Below are 8,910 nucleotides of genomic sequence, written 5' to 3' on the forward strand. Positions count from 1 at the left end.
AGAAGTGACACCTTTCCTCTTCTGTGATGTAGGTCCAGTGTTCCCTGTATGACTGTTGAACACTCTTGCACGAAGGAGCTACTCCTGTTTTTTTGGCAGACACAAAATCTCACATGGTTTTCCAACCAACACTGGAAAAAGGGTTTCAAATGTAAAAAAAAAAATCCTAATTTTGGCTACTTATGCACACAGCAAATAATAAAATGGGTCCAAAAACTGTTTATTTTTAGTTTAACTTCGGTGGATGGGTGCTTTTGTTATCAGTATCAAGTCTTATTTCGTCCATCTATCATTTATTTATTTATTTATGACTGGCATGATCATATCTAGATTAATGTGCAATATGAGATAAAGTAAAAAAAATTGATCGAACAAAAGGACTCCAGCATGTAGGAAACATTAAATGGGCTTGAGGAAAGGTGAATGTAACTCGATGACAGATTTGCAGGCAGGAGGCAAGATGCTCTCGAACCCTAGTGTAAGATAATGTGCATAATCCACTGCAGGGATGTTAAGTGCACTCATTTCACACTCCATTTCACACAACGCTGCCCTAGGAAGAATCTGTGTGTATGATGACTCAGGAAATACACAACATCACTCTTCTGCATCTTTCTCGTGTTGTTTCTCTCCATTGTTAATAATCTGGAGTCAAATCACTTTTCCACGCTATTGTAGAATAAATTATGTGTCAGGAATGTAATAAGTACCAAAGCCATGTTATGCATGAAATACACACGAGTTAATGGAAGCCAGCGTTTCCTCAAAAATTACTTCAAAAGATGCATTATGGACATTAAAACGGTCTAATTTCCACCTGTGGCTTTATTCAGAATTTACAATCTAACAGACAATTGAAATGGTACCACCTAAAGGGAAAACAGTGTCTGTTCATATATATATATATGATAGCCTGTTATGAGGATAAACATTTCATTTCCATCCATCAGCCCTAAGTGTGGGGAATCTCCATCACTGCTGTCAGAAGTCCATTAAAATAGCTTGCTCATCATACCTTAAATATGATATGAAATTAATCTATTAATTAATAGTGTGTACAAAATGAAACATTTTAGCACACTATAAATGTATAATGCATGTAAAAAAAACTGTCCTTTGAGAGATAAAATTGAGTCCACTAATTGCAGGAAGTTTAAGTGAAAAGCTGACAAATTCTCAACTATGAGAATGGCCGTAGTGTTTCTTAATGCACTGAGAGAAAATATTCAATATTCTGAGTATCTATGAAAGCATGCTTACATAATGTGAATGCAACACGAGGGCATAAATCAGTGCAGGGATTTTTAACTTGGCTGTTTTAGTTCACACACAGATCCGTATATTTAGTCATCTGTTTCATTTCACATTAAACGACCTACTATTTATTTCACATATAAAATGCTGTGTTTGTACTGTAGCCAAGTTTCCCATATCCCTCCAATCTTTACTATGGAATTGTTTGGAAAACCTCCCTGGTGAGCAGATGGTGCCTGCCGGGAGGAGAATAAAGCTAAAACCTGGGCTCTATACACTGCACACACATTTCCCCATTTCCAGGCAAGCTTTTGTAAAAGGGAACAACAGAGGTCTAGTGGGAATTTAACCATGGGTCTGTTTTGGAAAACACGTTTGTTTATTGGAGCCTTTCTCTATGCAGCAGCTACAGTAAACACCGTGGATACTGGAGACTGGAGAAGAGCATCAAGCCCCCACTTGCAGAAATGATTTCAATCACTTTGATCTTCATGGTTTCCATCATGAATGTGATGTGTTCATTATTTGACCCCTTTGTCAATGGAACAAAAAGACAGAGAAGCATTTGAATTTACTGGGAAAGCTTATCTACGTATGCTGGTGAATTCTGTATTATTAAGCAGAGAATGAGGCAATGCTACAGTATGTTCTTATGGCTGCTTACGCTCTCGTCCACACTGTATTGAAGAGAACTTAGCAGCAGGCAAACCAGGGGTCTTACGCTGAGTCTGCACTTGCTAAACTAACTCAGAGGACATGATAAGCCAGGCAAAGCTTGGAAAAGTAAATCTGAGGCTGTTTGAATAAGCCCTGCACCTCTCTGTCAGCTGCAATCAGCGCACAGAGTATTCGTCCCAATCTCTCTGTGGGGGAGATTTCTTAAGCACGCTTTGTTGCTAGATCCAGGTAGGCTATCAGTCACTGCAGTAGTGAAGAACATGCCAACAAGAATAACCCCAACATAAGACATAAAATCCATCTCATGGGACCTCAGAGGCTGGACGAGAACAAATTAAAAAATCTCTCTTTTGCTGAGTCACTCTCTTTAGATAATTACCCACTGATATGAAGAATATTTCCCCACTTGGCTGTAAGTTCAGAGGGAATGCAGACAATGGCATATTTGGCCGTAATCATAGCAGCCCCCCACCATCAATTGAAGCTAAGAGAGTAAGATAGCACAGAGCTAATCTTTGGCTCAACAAAAAGGCCCGAGGGGGCAGCACAAAATGGAAGCAGTATTAAAAAAAATTTGCTCCTGGCATGAACCTTCACTGCCTCTCCAAGCCCTTTATTAAAAGGCCAACAACAGACAAAAACTGTGCAGGTAAATCAAGCTTAATATGCATCCCTAATAACCAGGAAAGAAAGCCTTAAAGTGCAGCCCATGCATGCCTAAATAATCTATTAAAGTTTGCTCTGGGGTATAGTACAGCAGCAGTCTCACATCAGCTGGTCTACTACTGTCTCCACTCTCCCTTCCACTGCCAGGAGGCTGCACATCTGCACAGCACAGTGACTGACAGTCGATGGTTCACACACCGTTTACCCCACCCCCGACACACTCTCACAAAACACCACCCAGCCGGGGTGCTCCCCTGCGTGACTCAACTTGTTTCAGGGCTGAGAGGGAGACACTGGGGGAGAGGTGGGGATGAGACAAATGTGGGGGAGCTGGGAACGATGAAGCGGTTGTTTGCATGCTGCTGTGTTGCTGCCTTTCAGAGTTAAACTGGGTTTTGCTTGAATTGAAGAGAGGATTTATCCATGGTTTCGGTCTAATCTGCGCTTTCAAAGCTGCAACTATATTTATATTAAAACCCCGCAGCTCCAGTAGTTTCGATATTGAGTCATTCTTTTATCATATTTTTGCGAGACTTCAGGCGCCTCTGCAGCGCAGCGAGATACAGGGCTCCACACAAAACGCTGCGCCTTAACGCGTAAAAACAATCAATGCACTTACAGTCCAGGGCGTTGCACTCCTTTTTACAGCCAGCACATATATTTACTTTTCTAAACTACAACCGTGTGAATCATCAATTGAAGTATTATACAGCTCTGAAATGTACATGACAAATGTTTTGTGTGCACCCCCAGATATCTATCATGGGTCCTCGTTGCCAGCGCTCTGCGTTCACACTACTTAGTATCAAGTAATTTTAAGTCACGACGTTAACAAACATTTGATTGTCATACATGGCCCATTTTGCGGCTCGGGCGGCTATTCTTACCCCTTTCTCCTGTCCACGAAGAAGCCTTTCATAAGAAGTGACCCATATCCGCGGCAAAATCGCATCTTGTTGGGCGCATCAATTTGTAGAGAGATTTCCCGAGCTTCAAAAAAAGCGTCTAAACATTCTTTCTGAATAGTATCCAGCGGGAATGTACACTCGTTTGGAGGCTCCGTCAATCTCCCCAAATCATTTCGAGCGCTGTCCTCGGAAAAGTGGCGCTGAAAGTCTCAAGTCCTAACTTTAGGCTGTGTGCGAAGGGAAAATAAAAGACACGTCCAGTAGAGCTACTCACTAATACAGCTCCTGCGAAAAGCGGATCTGATTTTACGGGATAAAAGAGCGGAGAAGCGCATATCCCACACCCGAGGCGAGAGCACTTTCTCATTGACAGAGGGAAGACTACATGCGCCCCTTGCACTGGATGTGAATGATGTTAAATGCATCGCAGCACACCGCCTTTATCAGGAAAGAAATGCACCATCAGTGAACGACGGGGGAAAAAGGTGTGAATGTCTGATTAAAGCATATAAAGCTACCAGCGCTTTGGCTGGAGTGTGACATACAGGCTGTGCATCAATTTGTTTAATTTTAACGTCCATTTGGCCGCCTGCTGCTTCACCCCTCAGCACACCCAGACCTCAGTGTCGAGGATTGTGTTTATCTTCGTCTATATAGTGAGCAACAAGAAACACAGAAAACCACCCTGTCTACCCCTACTGCCAGTCAAATCTGATTTAGTTGATATTTTTGTTTGTTTGCTTGTTTGTTTTTAATAAAATATCTCAGCATTGAAGTTGTAAGGCTCATTTCATGCATACCAAATCCTTTTGGACTAATTAAACAAGTCACAACAATTCTGTTTTATCCGACTGATATTTTTCTGTCAGATATAATGAATTCCTGTGACTGTGAGATCGCTTGCAATCAATGCAATTTTCACGGTGACAGCAGCAGAGATGGTATAAATGATTCAAATGTGACGCTTTTGGGTCGGCTCGCACGTTACAGGTGCTGTTGCGCAGCCTATGCAGTATGTTGAATCTCAAAGGTTTGGGATGCTGTGCGTAGACCATGACGAAGATATCAAGTCCAATCACCGAGTGAGAAAACTCAATCTAGATACTGGGTGTGTGTTGTGTGTCCGTGTGCGTGTTTCCCTGACTGACAGCAGCCACGCTCTGCAGCACATTTATGAAATTATGTCCAAGGGCATGCCAATATATGTCCCAGATTATCCAGCAAAAATGCGAGAAATTAGTTTTAAACTAGGCATGGGATGTTATTATTTGAGACTTGAATGCGATTGATGCACCCATTTTTTGGCTATTAACCTTCAAACGTCTAACGTGTGCTGTGAAGTGACAAAGGACTTCCTCATCGATCAGTTCAACGGTGGCATCGGTGCATCTTGCAGTCCTGATTGATTAATTTTCCAAGATGTCCAATAGGAGGCTCCCGGTGATTATTTGGCCTTTGCCTCGAGTATATGCGCAGCTGCTCTTTCTGCCTCCCTGATCACAGGGCAGGGGGGGTGGAGGCTTTCACAGGTCTGAGTGGGTCACACCTGTGGAGTGTTGGACGTACTCCACCACATCAAGGGAAGGTGGAAGGGATTGTGCCTGAGAGAGAGAGAGAGAGAGACTTGGAGGCTGAGGCAGTGGGGGTCCTTGGTGGTGGTGGTGGTGGTATGTGTGTGTGTGTGTCATGTCTCTCAGGGCCTTGGAGGCAGCTTAGCCTCTGAATATTCATCCACACCTCTGCTGGAGCAAATTCCAGCTACATGCCTAGACTGAGTGAAAGTCTTGTGAGCTGTAGTGGGACCTTGTAAGTCATGCAAAAAATAAGAAAAGAAAAAAAATCACAGATCTAACTTGTGCACATTATTGAACAGAGTGTTTTACATCTTTTTATTACTCCACAAAGCATTGACTCCCTTCCATCTGTCAGCTCCTCAAACCGGTGTTCTATTTCTGTTTAGCATAGTTGGCATAATAAGTGAATTATTTAGCTGTGGAGAATGGCTACAAAAGTTATTTCCACCAGGAGACCCATTTCTGCTTTGCTTTCTGCTGCAGTAGACCGGGTCTTGTCGAACGTGCTTGCTCTGAGGATAACATGTTATGGAACTGAGTCCTCCCCATCCCTCTGCGCAAGACAACTCTGGAGAATTACTTGTTTCAATTAGCTATGGGGCGGAGAGAATTTAAGCCATGTTAATTCCAGTCACTAGTGAAAATCCCAGTCAAAGAGACTAGCCACTCAAGCATAATCGCCTTCCCCCAGACATCTCTCATTTCATGGATCCATTAGGGAAATTAATCAAAATGTAAATTGTGAGGTCACAAGATTTCACTTTATTGACGGTGTTCAGTAAAGGCCAAAACTTCACTACTTGATTTAGAGGAATCCTCTTCTTATGACAACTCCGAGCTGGTTTGGCTTTTGTCCATTCACTCATTCAGTGATCTAGATAATTTGGCTTTAAATAGCTTTTTTTTCTCTTCTTAATAACAAAAGCTGGATTAATCTCAGTGAGGATGAGCTGCCTTAAAAGTTTTCAAAGACAAATGATGATGTGTGGAAGAATAAGGAGGAGGAGATGACACAGATGCTCCCCATTCAAATAAATGATCTAATTGTTGGAACAGAATCTGATGTTTGTGTCACATCTTTTCATCAGCGTCTGTGTCATCGAATATTGAACTCTGAGGACATACAGACTGTTCGCTAACATCTGATTATCTAAAATTGAGACTGTCTGACACGCCCACAAGTGGCAAGACAAAGGAATGAGTCAGTTTGTCACTCTTGTTTAAAGCAATATTTTGCAACGAAATGGTGAAACAGGCCAGCCGGGGCAGACAGACAAGCCATATGCTTTATGTGAGTGAAATATTTTTGTCGTGTTGCTGGCTGGCTGACAGTTGTCGCAGCTGTAACCTTTGAACTCCAAGAGCCTTTTTTATATAAGAGACTGGCTGCAGTCCAAATTGGCTGAGGATGTGCACACAGAAAAACAGATTTGATCTGTAGATTACCACGAAACACTTAGACAGCTGCATTAGATTACTGCATGTATAGAGATGCCTTGTGAGTAATAGAAAATACAGTTAATAAGAGTGTTTTAGCATAGATCGAGAAACAGTGGCCAAAAATACCAAAGCCATCAAAGCTATAAAAATACAGAGCAGTGCTGTCTGTAGGTTTAGTGATGTTGCTTTCATACATCAAATAATTAATTGAGAACTTATTTAGCAATTAATGTTTAGTATTAAATGCTGATAATATTCATATTAGTTTTCAAATGAAAGTGATTTAACCTTATATTATGATACTATACACATGAGCTCATCTCTCTTGGCTGTTAAATAAATTAGGTATTGAATATCACTGGATATATGAGCTTGGGCTTTCTGTAACTGGCATAATAGCAGCCCCTGGTGGTTATGTCATTTAACATGCACTCAAACCTCAACTCAAAAAAGAGTGGTTTACCATAATTTGGATATAATATTGAAGTGAGACATATACACTCTTTTCCATCAGACATCAGTCAAATTAGATAACTATAGCTCAGTCAGGCCTTTTATTAAATGGATCATAGCAGAAGAGAAGATGAACAAATAGTGATATGTATTTAATATTTAGATTTTTAGACACTTTTCCAGATAGTCCTTTTTTTTCTTTTCTTTTTTTTTGCTGAGCATTCAATTAAAGAAAACTAAAGCGCAATATCTGATGGGCTGTGATATAAGTAATGATTTTATATGTTACCAACCTTTTCAGCAATGATTCTTTGCAGACAGAGGACAATGCTACTTTAAGCCCAGAAAAACACAACCCAGTAAATTGGTTCTCCTGTGTGTGAAGCCGAGCACAATCTATTCTGGCCTTGGGCAAGACAACACAATCTCCTGCTTGTTTGGTCATTAACGTGCATATTTACCAGATGAAAAAAAAGGTACTTGAAAGGTTAATGTTGCCAATTGGAGTCTTCGATTAAACAGACCTCAGCAGCTACAGCCTTTGGTTGTATGGCATCTTCTGGGATTGCAATATTAAGAGATATAGCACTAAAGCTGAATTTCCCTGCTCATTTACTTTTGACACAGTTGAGCTTTGGTTCTGACTGCTGGGTCTACTGCTAGCACTAATGTAACAACTAGGCTGATGAGCTTTTACACTCATTCTTTGTTCTAAAAATAAAAATGTGGAGTGTTCTGGGTTGTAGCAACTGCCAGCATTCACACATAAATGTGCAAATGCATAATAAAAAGTTCCAGTGGTTTCAAACTGGCTAAATTTATATGTAAATGTATGCACTGAGACTTAATGTCTCAACTATTTAAAACTGTAGCTATATTTTAGTCAGTTTCTGGAAAAGACCTGTGGGTGAAAGAGACTAAGGACACAAAACAAGACACAAAAGGGTAAAAGTCAAAAGTACAGGTTGTACCAAACTAGGTAGACAAATAAAGTTAAAAGTGTGCCAGCCGAACACAGACAAGGACACGAACAATGTACCATGGAGACAGATTAGCAGAGTGGGAAGAGGTGACCAAAGAGGTGCAACAGGTGGCAGAACAGAAGATCAGGTGGAAGAGGTTGGTCTGATGAGAACAGATCGTGAGAAAACAGCTATGCTCAGTAAATGATTGAATCAGTCAAGAACTTCCACCCAAGTAAGTTCCACCCAGACATAAGCACATTGTGTTGAAAAAAGATGATATGCAGTAGATAATTTAAAAAACAAAACAAATGGATGGATGAATGAATGGAATTCTTATTTTAAAACATTGATTTGTTTTTAGACTATATGCGACTACTTAAAAAAATGCAGTCTCTCTTGTGGCTCTTTCATGCATAGTGGTCACTGCATTGGACAGCTTTTCAAAAGCTATTTTCTTGGGCATGAATGGTTTTGATGTGTCTGCATATCAGCCATTTCAGTTGGCAGTGTTTCACACACACACACACACACACACACACACACACACACACACACACACACACACACACACACACACACACACAGGTAGTCGCCTGGTGAGAAACAAAGTATACGTAAAAATGCAAGCATCCAAGACAGCCGACAGTGTCCTCTGTCTCGCAGCTGATCATGTGTCCATGGATGTCATGCATCACTAGTTATCATTCAACTAAAAACTGTGGATGCTATCAATTTTATTGTTGTGCAAACAAACAGCAAAATGTTCTCAGTTCTTTAGATTGTTCTGCAGTTTCTTTCTTTTAGCTATTTGTATGCAACATATGGTGTGTTTACAACAAAGTCATATTTGTACTAATTACTATTATGTGACTAGCCTTTTAATTGACATCTTTTGAGATCAGGTGGACCCAAGTCACTGAAGCAAATAGTACAGTTCTTTGAAGATGTATGCACATGGAAAAGCAAGTACCA

At 40.7% G+C, this 8,910-nt stretch overlaps 1 protein-coding gene across 2 annotated transcripts in view; it reads right to left on the bottom strand.

Moving 5' to 3' along the window:
• Positions 1-3,927, bottom strand: part of LOC113022045 (glutamate receptor, metabotropic 4) — a 199,071-nt gene extending 195,144 nt beyond the window's left edge. Inside the window, exon 1 of one of the 2 annotated variants that reach the window (XR_003272395.2) lies at positions 3,486-3,927. The gene's annotated coding sequence lies outside the window, so the exon portion shown is untranslated. The remainder of the gene's footprint in view (positions 1-3,485) is intronic. The other variant, XM_026167025.2, reaches the window with a different exon arrangement.
• Between the last annotated feature and the right edge of the window lie 4,983 nt (positions 3,928-8,910).

The sequence above is a fragment of the Astatotilapia calliptera genome, chromosome 5, assembly GCF_964374335.1.
Source record: "Astatotilapia calliptera chromosome 5, fAstCal68.1, whole genome shotgun sequence".
Taxonomy (NCBI): Eukaryota; Metazoa; Chordata; class Actinopteri; order Cichliformes; family Cichlidae; genus Astatotilapia; species Astatotilapia calliptera.